Genomic DNA, 13,722 nt, shown 5'->3' on the forward strand with positions numbered 1-13,722 from the left:
TATGAACTAACCAGTACCCCGGAACTCTTGACTCCAGCTGCATATGTATCAAAAGATGGCCTAGTCGGCCATCACTGGAAAGAGAGGCCCATTGGACACGCAAACTTTATATGCCCCAGTACAGGGGAACGCCAGGGCCAAAACATGGGAGTGGTGGGTAGGGAAGTGGGAGGGAGGGTATGAGAGACTTTTGGGATAGCATTGGAAATGTAATTGAGGAAAATACGTATTAAAAATATATTTTAAAAAAAAAGAAATGTAGCCATGTCTGCCTTGGGGATTATTTTAAACAGTCAAAATGCTCAAAGCATAACCATGTGGCTGTTCTTCACCACGTGGTTTGCAAGGAAAAAAAAACAGAAACGATTAAAATGACCAACAATGGGAGAACAGTTAAACAAGCCATGACACCCACGCAAAGTGAAATATTGTGTGATCATTAGAAATTGTAGTACAGGACTGTATTTATTGAACTGGGCGAATGCCCACAAGATAAGATTACAGGAAAAATAACTGTTGAAAACTACAAAGCTGTTTCCATTTGTACAGAAAGTACATGGTGTATATGAAATCCTCTGTGGACCAAGCTGCGAAGGACACAGAGCAGGAGGCATATAGTAAATACTTGGGGGTGGAGGATTGGGTTGCTCTTTCTAACTTTATATCCTTTATATGTATGCTGTATATGGATATTACATTGTATATCTTAAAAAAAACATTGTTTCTGTGTGCTCATGACTGTTTGCCATGTCTGTGAACCACATGTGAGCCAGGTGCTGAGGCACTCAGACAAAGACCTGGAGTGCCTCGGAACTGGAGTTACAGATGGCTGGGAACCACCATGGAGGTGTTGGGAATTGAACCTGGGTCTTCTGGAAGAGCAGCCCGTACTCCTAACTACTGACTCGTTTCTCCAGGCCCTGTAATATATATATCTTAAGCAACAAAACGTAATTAATTAATTGATTCCTGTTTCACAATCTAAACCAAAACTGAAGCTTATATTGAGCATGCCTAACCTGAACATGTAAAGTCCAAAATTCTTCAAAATCTCAATTTTGGGGGTTTACTTGAGGTAGCACTATAAGAAAAAAAATTCCTAAATTTTTGTATACAAAATTTTCAAAGTATTTTATGAAGAATGACTTTGGAGCTGTGTGTGAGGGTGTATATAAAACAGAGTTTGTGTTTTGATTTACACACATATCTGCAATAACACATCATTAGTGCACAAAGACTCTGAACATAGACACTTTTAAAAAGTGTGAAAAGTCCCAACCGTGACACACTTTTGGTCCCAAGCACTCCAGATAAGGAGTACCCTACCTGTCCCTTTAAGTTCTGCTAGGAACTTAAAAGGCACACATAGTAGAAAAGTATTTGGCCAGGACAGCCAGGGCTATACAGAGAAACCCTGTCTCGAAAAACCAAAAAAAAAAAAAAAAAAAAGTATTTGGGATAATACTGAGAGTTAAATGTTATTATCGTTGAGTGGGTGGGATTATGGACAGTTTACAATTCATTATTTTGGCTTACCTCTGTTCTTAAAATGCTCTACAATGGAAAGGTTTTGCTGAAATCATGGGTAAGTGGGAGGAGGAGGGAGCTGTCAGCTGAATGTCATCTCTTCTTCTCCTGTGGGTGGGTGGCCCAGTAGATTCCTCACTCTAGGATCCTTGGGGTAGAGGAACCACAAAGTCCTTGGCCAGGTCCAGCCATCACATTCTAATTCACTGTGTGGTGGGAGGAGGAAGGAAATGGATGCCTTGGACCACAGGGCTGGATTTGTACTGGTTAACACCCAAAGATCAGGGTCCTCATTAACAACAACAATAATAACAACAACAATAATATATAATAATAACATAGCAACATATTAATTATCAACAAAATGCCAGTATCCAGTGACAGCTTCAATCCAACATGGTGACTAGGTGATCAGATAATAAGGGAACTTTGACTTAAGAATAAACCCAAAGAAAGCAGAACCAGTGAACCAGAGAGACAAGTGAGTCCTGCTGTTATAAACAATATGGAGCACCAACTGTTCTAAACAAAAAAAGCATATTTTGAAGTATCGTGTGGCTTGCAGCAATGGGAACTAGTCCATTGTCATAAAGAAATAAAAGGCTATTCACAGGCTGACTCGGTGGTCTACAGCCTTCTGATTTGGGGTCAAGGTGAAAATGAATGTCAATAGCTCAGAGAAAGCCCGCGTGATGGTTTATCTTGGTTGTCAACTTAACTTCCTTGGGTCTGGGACCAAGGAAGGATAGACCTCTTGGCACGTCTGTGAAGGGGAACTCCATCCCCTCCCCAAAGTGGGTAAAACTTTCCAGCTATAAATACAGAGAACCTTTGCCTTTGCCCTTCATTCCCTACCACAGACGAGCCCTACCCTGCTGCCACCGATACTGCCGCTCCCGTTCACTGACTCCAGGACTCAGATTCCTTGGCTGTCCAAAGCCAGTGGCTCTCCAGGAACCCACAGGCTTAGATCACCACCCTTGAGCTGTGCAGACAGTGACCCTGTGTGCTGAGCAGCTCCTGGGCTCTCCGGCTCTCCAGGGCTGTCACTGCTGGACTACCCAGCCCATATCTTGTAAAACAATCTAATAAACCCATTGTAATGTATACACATGCCATGTGCTTTGTTTCGTTAGATTCTTGCTTCTTCTGATTGGTACACCCTTCGAGGAAGGACATTCCTGACACAACCCAGAGAATTACTTCCATGTGGGAGTTAGGCTGGCTGCTTTCCAGTCATGTAAAATCAGGGCAAATGATCTATCCTCTTCGTGACTGGTTTACTCATCTGGAAAAATGGGTACCCTAGTCTGGAAAAGGGGCATGCTAGTGATTTTCACCTCAAACCTCCGAGAGCTTCAGGGAAGATTTAAATACACATTTTATATCCCACTGTTGAGAGAGGAGGTTTGAGAGCTTGGGAAGCTCCTCCCCCTGCCCAAGGATGGGGAGCAGAGCTGGGTACCCAAAGACTCAGGGTCCGATCATCTCCCAGTTTAGAGATGAATATTTTGGATGCATCCTATTTTTCCATTGGGAAAACCAGATAGATTTGGCAGAGGCGAGTTGAAAATTATGGCAGACCTGCCTCCTAGTGCACATGTGGTGCACAGACCACGCTCGGTCCCCGTGCACATGTGTCTCCTAGACTCTCTGGTTCCTGTCACTGTCTCTTGGCTCTGTCTATGGCATCTTGGGATGAGATTACATCATGCAGTGTCTGGGACCAAGTGTGGCTCATTGGTCCCAGTGAGAAGGGGCTGAGCGGGCAGCTGGCGTGAGGAGCCAGGCCCGCTCAGGCCTTTGGGTAGTGAAGAGTTGGATGCAGGACTGATATCTCACTCAGTGAGCTTGATATCCTTGATCTCAGGAGACGTTCTCCTCAGCTTCGACTGGACAGTGGGCAGTTACCCACGCATCCCTGGAGCTGAGAAGGATGGGAGGACGTCATGAGCTCAAGGGAAGACAAAGGATGGGCCATATTTCCTATTTTCTTTTCCAGACAGAGCCTAAAGACGAGAAAGAACACTTTCAAGCAGAGTCAGATGGTGTTCTGTGCTGGCGTTGAATCCTAGCACGAGTGTTCTACCTGTGGAGGGGACAGACTTAGGAGCTAAGTGCTATGAAGTGGTAGTGGTCATGAGGGGGTGATGGGAGGTGAGTTCCTAGAAGAAAATCTCAACTGGTTTCAATCCTTGACTCTTCTGAGGCTCTGTATCCTGTCCCGTGGCGGTCAGGGAGAACAGCTTGGATCTTATCATGACCCAGGGTCAGAGCTCACGTTAGACGTCTGGCTAAGCCCCAGAGTCCTCATCAGTAAGACAAGGGAGAGATGAGTGGCTGTTACTCACCCTGTTGCTGCAAGGCAGATTGGGTTGATGCCTGTAAATCACACTCAAATTATAACCATTGTTATTATTCACTTAATTTCTCTGCGCCTCATTTTCCTTATCTCTAAAATGGCTCTAATAACATTGGCCTCTTGGAGCTCCCTCAGAGAAGTTCAGTGAAGTCAACAGACACACGCCTGATTTGGAAATAGTTTCTCTTGTTGCCAGATTCCCCACACAGCTGTGCATAGCAGTCCAAGCCTATTTATTTATTTATTTTGGAAAGCCCCTGCCACATAGTAGGTGTTTAACTGAAAAGGCACCAGAAACTCTTAGCCAGACCTTCCCAGGCCAGATAAAAGGCAGAGCTCTGACTGGCTCTCTGTAAACAGGCAAGCTAGTCATGTCATGTCATAGCAAACTGGTATCCAGTCCTGGTTACTTCTCTGCAACAGTGTTCCAAATCTGATGTTCTTCTGGGAGTCACACTGTGTTTCCATTGCTCCCGGCTTATGATAACTCTGGCAAAATCCAAGTCGACCAGATATGGGGAGACATGGCTACTCCAGGGGCAAGGCTTTGGGCAACGGTGATGGGTATCCACAACATCAATAGTGCCTCATAACCACCGGGATTAAGTGCAATTTACAGGCACTTAATCGTGGAGCAATGTGCTTTCCCAAACTGTACTCCAGGTCTGGATGTAGCAAAAGTGGGGCTCTCTCTCCAGGCCATCTTTCCAGTTCTAGCCAGGAGCCTTCTGATCTGCCTGCACTGGGCAGAGGCTTTGATGAGCCAGCTGAGTCTGGAGACCAACTCGTCACAGGAGTGAGATACCTCGTGCATCAAGCAGCCCTGTGATTTAGGCTTTTATTTGATCCATTCTAAGTAACAGGAACCTGAGGTGTTGAACGATGCAGCAGCTGACAACACAGTCAGACAGGCAGTAGAGCAGAGCTGAGATTTGAACCCACAGGAGTTAGACTTTGCCATCCTGTGTACCGGGAAGCTTCCTCTTGGCCCCAGGATGGCTCTTTTGGAGAAACCCTTTGTGACCTCTCCCACTGGGTGATGTGCTGGAGCCTGCCCTTACCCATCTGTGAGAGGCAATTCTTAAATTGTCAGGGTTTTGCAAGCTTGTTGCTAAATGCGGCAATTATTAAAGACTGAATTATAAAAACTTATAATTAAATGAATTATATCAAAAACAAAGGCTGTAAAGGCTGAAAACTCATCATTTTCTAATTATTTGATTACGCTTTACTACTCTCTAGTGCTCTGAAGAGTATTTACATCCACTGAGTGTGTAGGATGGAGAGCCTGTGACGTAGCATGCTGCTGTGATAGTATGTGCTCTGAAGACGGCTGTAGCCAGAACACTCACACTACAGTAATTGTCAAATGTGATAAATCAGGGCTCACTTTCTTGCTGTGCTGGCTGCTTAGACTGAAGTAGGGGTTAGAGAGAACAAGAAGACAATAGCTATGTGTCTCAAATTTGCATGTCTCTTGCCTGTAAATGACGTTGCAATTTCTACAAAATGGAAGATGTAGGCTTTTAGTAATTGAAAACCATGGTGCAAGCTAGTAGAAAGAGCTAGTGGGTCTCCAGCATTATCTCAGAGCCGGACTCAGACCTCATCACTGGGCTTGGAGTGCAGCTCAGTGGAAGGGCTTCAGTTTAGCATGTGCAAGCAACCATGAGCAAGATCCCTGGGCAGCTTCTCCCTCTCAGCTACCACAGCCCAGGGCTGCCCTCTTGCTCCAGATCTCTGGTGCTTCCCATCCCATCCACACCTTCTGGTTTCCTCTTGAGATCACGGGTTGACTATTCTCCTCCTCCTCCTCCTCCTTCTCCCCCTCCTCTTCCTCCTCTCCTTCCTCCTCCTCCTCTTCCTCTCCTTCTTCCTCTTCTTCTTCCTCCTTCTCCTCTTCCTCCTCTTCTTCCTCCACCTCCTCTTCCTTCCTCTTCCTTCTCCTCCTCCTCCTCGTCTAGTTCTTAGAACAGGCAATAATTACTGAATGCCTACAGGGCACTGGTGACTAGAAGAACTGTCGGGTGCACACATGAGTGACTTCATGTATGGAGAATTAATTCTATCCTTTATTTGAATGTAAGATTTGTAAAAAAGGGTAAGAGACTCAGTCTTTGATCTCGAGAGGGAACCAGAATAGACAGGTTTGGGTGTTAGCATGTTAATAACTTTCATGGCCTGGACACATCATAATGATACCTTTAGAAGGAGAGTAAATGCATTCTAGAGTCAGTGTTCAAAACCGAGTCCTGATTAATACATTACTTAATTAAATGTAAGGTTATTAGCTTCCCAACCTCTTACTCCTGCCACTGGCTGGAGTTGAACTGGTGTCTTGGGCTTTAGAATCCGAGCAAGAGAAGCATGGGCTGTGTTTTAATTACCCACAAATTTTCTAAGTACAGCTAAGAAGGATGAGGAGGCGGTGAGTCTCCTGCACGTGAAGATGTGGTTTCTGGTGACTAAACCACCATTTCATACCTGTATCTGAGAGAGAGAGAGAGAGAGAGAGAGAGAGAGAGAGAGAGAGAGAGAGAGAGTCAAAATAACTTAAAACTGGGCTTTGGGTCTATGGAAACAGCTTAGTCAGTAAAGTGTTTGCCTTGCTAACATGAAGGCCTGAGTTTGACCTCCAGAACCCATGTTAAACACACATATACACACATATACACATACACACATATACACAATATACATACACATACACACACACATACACCTACACACACACATACACACACATACACCTACAGATACACACATATATATACACCTACACACACATACATACACCTACACACACACATACACACATATACATACACCTACACACACACACGAAACAAAAATAAAGGGAAAAAAATCAACTTACAAGGACCTCGAGGGGCCAGAGATAGTCACTGAGACAGAGGTCTACAGCAAACCTTCCTTGGTCTAATCCCCTGCCATTTATCACGTGACTCAAATATCAAAAGTGTCTCTGCAGATGGACCATAGGACACACTTCTCATGGTGGCTTTCCTACAATGACAGGTGGTCTTAAATTTACTAAGCAATATAATAGTAAGAAAATGGCTGGGCGCATTGCAGGGGTGGGGTGGGGTGGGGCACAACGATAGCCATGAGCATGTAAAGACACTTGTCCAAGATGGTTGTGTTTCTATTCAGGGGAGTGGGCACCTTCCTATGGCCAAGCAGGTCTGCCATTGGCTGCAGCCACTAGGGACCTTCCCCAACATTTGCTTTCTTTCTCTTAAAAGAGAAGTGGAGGGCGGAGGGCTTAGCTGCTTCAACTTGAAAGCAAAAGCTAGGAGAGGCGTTAGCAGACTTTCTTGTGGCTCGGCACCCTGATTACCACAATTAAGGTCCAAGGTGTGGTGTTCTCTGCGCAGCATGCTCCAACACATGAAAGAAAATGATTCAGGCAAGGAAAATAATTACACGTTAATTTGTGTTTGGCAACTGTGTTTTATTCCCTTGGCCCACAAAGGGGAGATAAAACGTGATACCGTCGAAAGTGTTTTATCTGCCTTCAGTGGGGTGGCCACGGACTGCTTGAAGAGATGAGTATTCGTCTGGCATTGTGCGGCTATCTTCGACGCTCCTGCCTGCCAGGAGGAGCTGAAGAGGCTGCATTCCTGGCTGCTTACAGCTGGCTCTGACCCCTTTGTGTTCCTTGAGTTTCACGGGTTTGGAAAAGGAGAAAGGAAGATTGGCCCGGGCTTTTCAAGGGGGGACGATGGGGTTGTCATTCCTACAGTGTGAACTTGCATTTCTCTCCAAGTAGAAGTGGTCCTGTGAGAATCTCCAGCCCAGCTTTCCTGTGGAAGCAGGCAAGCCATGTCCTGAGTCTGTAGGCTGGGACCAGGAGTCCTCAAGTGGCCCAGTCTCCTGAGACCTGGCAAAGAACTCTAACAAAGGTTTAAGAGGTGAAACCTCGAGAAGGCTTTCCATGTTGGCTGGTCTGACCTACACCAAGGTCAGAAGGATCGGTTCTGATCTCGGTTCCAGCCCTTCCCAGCCCAGTGGCTTTGGTCACATAATTTAATCTCTCTAAGCCCGGGTTTCCTGTTTGTAAAGGAGAGACAATAAGAATGATCCCTCCCTCTAAGAGTTATTATGGGGATTAAATGAGATAATGCAGCCCAGTTATTGGCACAGTCCCTCACAAACAAGAAGAGCTGAATAAAGAAAGGCCAGTGACCATTCATGAACAAAGTCCTGGAAGAAGTATCAGGTGAGGGGTAAAGAAAAAATAAATATTGACCACCACCTTTTATTAAATTATGATCTGGGATATTACAGCTACCATACTGATAGTGAGATAATCGCTGGATGGATGGATGAATGAAAGAATGAGTGAAGATGCTATTACATCTCAGGATGAACCACAAATGCCCTACCTTTTCTTCCCAGAGGGATTCCTTGCTGAAGTGGTATCAGCTTCTTAGCCTCCTTTGATCTCCACACCTTCATCTGTAAAATGGACACAAAGCTCAGAAAGAGGCATTGCTGTATCTGGCAGGGCTCTTAGCATAAGGCAAGGCCAGCAGCCATCAGAGCCCTCCCTTCTGGCTCTGGGAAGAGGTTCTTGCCACTAGGATTGGCCACACTGGAGGAAGGGTCTTTTGTTACTCCTTCCCCACACCTGCCCTCTTTTCTTTCCCTGTTCTGTTTCCTGTTCCAGGAAGCTCACCAGGAAAAGGGGCTCTCTCAGGCAGGCCCCTTCTAGCTGCCAGCCTGATCTGATCAGTGGAGAGCCCAGCTGGAGAGACAGGGTGGGAGAGAGGGGGCAAAAGGGGAGGCAGAGAGAAGGATGGAAAGAAGAGAGACATTAGAGGAGGTGGTGTTTCTTCTCCGGCTCCCTGCACTTTCCTACTGCCAGGGTCCTCTGCGGGTCACTGCCTCTTCCCCTGGAGACCCCCTCTCTGTCACTCCTCTAACCTTGGCAGCTTCATATTGCTCTTTCTCTTTAGGTCTCAGGGTAGCTGCTAGCCCAGACTTGGGCACACCTCTGGTTTTCCCTCACTGTGTCCACACCTTTGCTTCTTCTGGATCCTCGGAGTTCAGGGCCTCAGGGAGGTGCCAGCTGTTTACTGCAGGAACCTAACACTTGCTACTGGATATCTAAATGGTACATTGCAGCAGAGGCTGGTTCCAGACTTGCTGTGTGTCTATGGCTAGATTTGAACTCCTGATCTTTCTTCCTTCACCTTCCAAGTGCTGGAGAAAAATGTACTTGGCAATAGAAACCTCCCAGGTTACTGAGAGAGAATTGGAGCCCAGGAATCAGACAGCCTGGAGCTCAAATCCTGTGATCCCAGCTACTGATGGCACTCAGGCAAGTCCTATCATGACTCCTGGGTGGCTTCTAAGTCTGAAAATGGGTCCAAGCCTGGCAGATGAGCCTGGAGCTCATAGCAGGGCCCCACACTCCCTAGGTGGTGCCTGCTGCTTGTTTCCTCTTTCAGCTGTCTTTCACTTTTTGATTTCCTCTGTATTTTATTATTTTTATATTGCGGGAGTGTTTTATCTGCATGTCTGTTCATGACATGATACAGTACCTCCAGATGCCAGATGATGGCGCTATATCCCCTGGAACTGGAGTAAATATATCTATGATATGGGTATATAGATGTATATGTATGTATGTATATATGTATATGTGTATGCATGTATATATATATATATATGCATATATATGTGTGTGTATGTATGTGTATATATATAGCCTTGTGGTTGCTGAGAATTGAACGCAGGTCCTCTGCAAGAGCAACAGGTGCTCTCCACCCTTTCTTTTTCCTTTTAGAGATAAGATTTTATTTTTAAATCTGGTTTTGTTAGACTATGCCCAATAAAAACAAATTGCTTCCATTGATGAACTGTCTTCCAGGTGTCCTGGGCCCAGTGCCTCAGTAAGGTGCCCCTTCCTACCTGGTAGCCACTGGTGTTAGTACATATATTTTGTTACACACTTATTCCCCATTCTTTCATATATGATGCGTATGGTACGACACAGTGCCTTAAGAAGCATGTGTGTAAAATACAATGTCACAGCATTTTTAGTTAAAGAAAACGCATGGACCGCTGACGTCATCAGTTTCGAAAGCATCTGAGGTCCAGCCCTCCAAGTGTGCAGTTGAAGACAGATTCTGAGAGTGAAGCAACCGAAGGATGCATAGCAGGTAAACCACAGAGTCAAAGGCCAGGGCATCCTACTCTGGTCTGCTTTAGTTCCCTGAAGCTGTGCTGTCTGTGTTTATTCCATCTGGAATAAACCGGTGGAGACGCACACCTGGAGCTAGACTTGCCATGATAACCCGGAGCTATGGGGAATGACTGTGGACGCTTGGCCTGCTGCCTTTGATCCTCTGATGGTCAGACTAAGGACCCTGCTCCTGGCTCAGTGTGTCCCCTGCTCTGACACTGCCTGATGCCCTAGGGGAGGCAGGCAGCACAGCTCAGGGGCCTACAAAGCTTGGAAGCCATACAAGGGTTTTTTTTTTTTTTTTTGGTTGTTGGCCACTGATGAATGGTGATAATTGTTGGGAGATTAATTTAGGATTCTCTGATGAAAGATGCTGCACAAGTGCCAGAGAGGAGAGAGAGAGAGAGAGAGAGAGAGAGAGAGAGAGAGAGAGAGAGAGAGAGAGAGAGAGAGAGCTTGGCTGAGCAGGCATTCTCTTGGTTTGCAGAGCTGACTCAAATTCTGACCTAAGGCGAGTCACTTAACCCCTTTCTGTCAGTTCTCCCCGTCAGTAAAATCAGCCTAATGATGGCTGCTCCTTCAAACCACTTTGATTCACAGATGAAAGCACTCACAAAGTGCACAGGATTGCTATTAATTGAGCCATTATTATTTTTATTATTGGGTAGATTAAGCTCACTAAACTTTAACTATGTTTTGCCTTCCACCTGCCAGCAGGATGAGCAGGTGACCATCAGATGACGGGGCCTCTCTGACATCACCCTGTGTGGGGAAAGCCAGGCAGGCAGGCACTTCCCCCTCCAAAGCTGTGGCCTCCTGAGCAGATGCTCGGCCTGTTCCGGCCATGTCATGCTGACTTCTGCTCCCAGCCTTTAACCAGAGTCTATCTGACCAACTCTGGGTGACGTTCTCAGGGATCAGGAAGCACGGTGGAGGGGCCTAGTTCTCGGCCATGGCTGTGAGACGCTGCAGGCAGACAGAGCAAACTGCAAAATGGTTTCTGGAACTGAGTAATGGGAACCAACTGTGCCAGCTGTCTTCAAGTGAGGTTCAGAGAAGAAAGCCCTGAGCCCTGCAGCCACCGCCCTGGCACGGCAGGTCAAGAGTGGCTGAGCCAAGTATCTTCCTCACTAAATCTGAGCCAGGACCAAGGGACAGGGAAGCCATAGTGGGGCTCGGTCCTCACTCTTCCTCTTTACGCTGCTGTTGGCAGGAGACAGAGGTCTTAAAAACACATCTTATGGGCTTGTGGGAATTAATGATGGGATTGGTTCTTAAGCCTGTGTCTGGCACAAAGTAGATGCTCAGAAAACTGTTTATTATCATGACCAGAAAGCAATCCATGTTGCATACAAAGAAATGTTCTTGCCTGATGGGAAATTGGTCACCTTTCTGAAGTATACTATGATTCCCTTTTCATAGTAATCAAAATCACACAGATAATACACATTTGGTATAAAACAATAGGCTCGGGCTGGTGAGATGGCTCAGTGGGTAAGAGCACCCGACTGCTCTTCCGAAGGTCCAGAGTTCAAATCCCAGCAACCACATGGTAGCTCACAACCATCCGTAATGAGATCTGGCTCCCTCTTCTGGGTGTCTGAAGACAGCTACAGTGTACTTACATATAATAAATAAATCTTTAAAAAACAAACAAACAAACAAACAATAGGCTCAAAGAAAAGGCCTAAATCCTGCAGCCATATCCTAGATCCACAGCCCAGTTTCCCCCAGGGTGCCTTCTGGGAGCTCTGAGGTAAACCTGCTTCACCGACCCTCCTGAACTCCAACTTCTTGTCATTAACACTAAGGTCAGCGTAGCAGCAAATAGCCCTGTGCGAGCAAGGAGATGCTTGGGTGACATTTCTTGCTCTGTCCTGCCTTCAGAATATGAAGACATTCCACTCTGGAGTGTACGTATTAGGAATAATGTGAATTGTAATGCTCACCCACATCAGTGAGAACTATGCTACGTGAATAAAATCAAAGCCACGAGTTCAAGGGCATAGAGGAAAACACACGCATTTACTTTTAAATTCGAGCCAACCGAATGCTAGCTATAAAGAGTGAGCCCCGGTGGGGCTCAGACAGGGCGAGCCTTTGGGACACACGGTGGCAGGCCCCTGCTTGGAGGAAGACTGAGCGCAAGCCCGTCCCTGTCATTCCCACTAAGTAGCTGTTGAGAGCCTGCTGCTTGCCAGTCATCTTGTCAACTCACCCGTGACGTGCGTCTTTTAATCCTATGACAATCCTGTTAAATTTACCCTGCAAGTTTGTCAATGGCTTTTGGCTAGTCTTTGAGCTGTAGGGACCTGTGCTTTCTATCTGCAGTAAAATGGAAACAGGGAAATCTTGTCCCGTGTGGCTGGTGCTGCTAGCAACTGAACAGAAGGCGGCTGCATCTCAGAGTCTGCAGACCTGAAGCCGTATACAGACAGGAAGGAACAAACACTGGAGGATTCTCATTTTCTAATTCTTGGATGAAACCCACTCCTGCTGGAGGTGATCATGAGGGCCACAGAAGCCCTCTCTGATGTTACAGATCGCTTTTCTCCAAGGCACATGCCCGAGGCTTACAGTCCCTCTATGATCAACTGGCAACGATTGCTGTGTTTATGATCATTCAGTTGGGTGCAGAGGCCAAGGCCATGCTAGACTCCAGCTTAACCCCTGCAAAAATGGAGGGAGCTACCCTCTGTGCTTCAGCTTCCTCAGCCAGAAACTGGAAGGGACCAAGGGCTTGCTGCTGGGAGGATCTGATGTTGAAATGACAAAGGTCAGAGGCACAGTCTCAGCTCACAGCACCATGAACATACGTGTGACTACCGTCATCACGTACTCTGTGGTTATAACGGCATCCATTTCTGATGTGAAGAAACTGAGGACCAAGAGGTCTTTAAAAGGTGAAGCTGACTGGAGAGAGAGAGAGCAGAGGGTTGCTCTGGGTCCAGACCACATGTGGCCTTGGCAGGGGTTTGTGTTTGCAGGAGTGTTACCTCAGAATGTGGCTAATGTGGCTGATGTGGCCACTGCCAAGCCTGGAACGCACTTTTGGGTCCTTTATCTATCATCTTCCATACAGCTTTTGAATGCTGTTAGTTTCACATTTTCCTGAAAATCGTGATGTTTCACAGAGCCCGCTCAGACTCGCCAATGCAGGACAGGTGTCGAAGGATATTTGAAATTGTATTATCTCAGCCCTCCACCCCCCTCGAAACTTGTTTGGTTTGGTTTCTACACAGAAATATCTCACCTCCTCTGTTAATCACATCTGCCCTCCACAGCTCACTTGTTGCTGGATGGGCAGGGGCAGGCAGCTGGTGTCTTGCTCATGAAGGCTAAGAAAAGGGGCCTCTGCTGCCTGCCCCCCCTTTGGTAAAGCTATTTAGCTCAGACAACACAATTCATGGTCCATGTATATGCTTGATAGTTACCCTGTGGTGCCTGAGGGCATTTGTCTCAGGACCACTCCAATCCATCCGGGTACCAGAATCAATGGATGCTCAAGGGCTTTCTATACAAAGGTGTAGTGTCTGCTTACAACATGCGCACATCCTTTTTGTACTTTTGGTCACCACAGTCCTTGATGCCATGTGAATCCTGTGTAAGTAGCTGGTGTGGC

The sequence above is a fragment of the Mus caroli genome, chromosome 13, assembly GCF_900094665.2.
Source record: "Mus caroli chromosome 13, CAROLI_EIJ_v1.1, whole genome shotgun sequence".
NCBI lineage: Eukaryota > Metazoa > Chordata > Mammalia > Rodentia > Muridae > Mus > Mus caroli.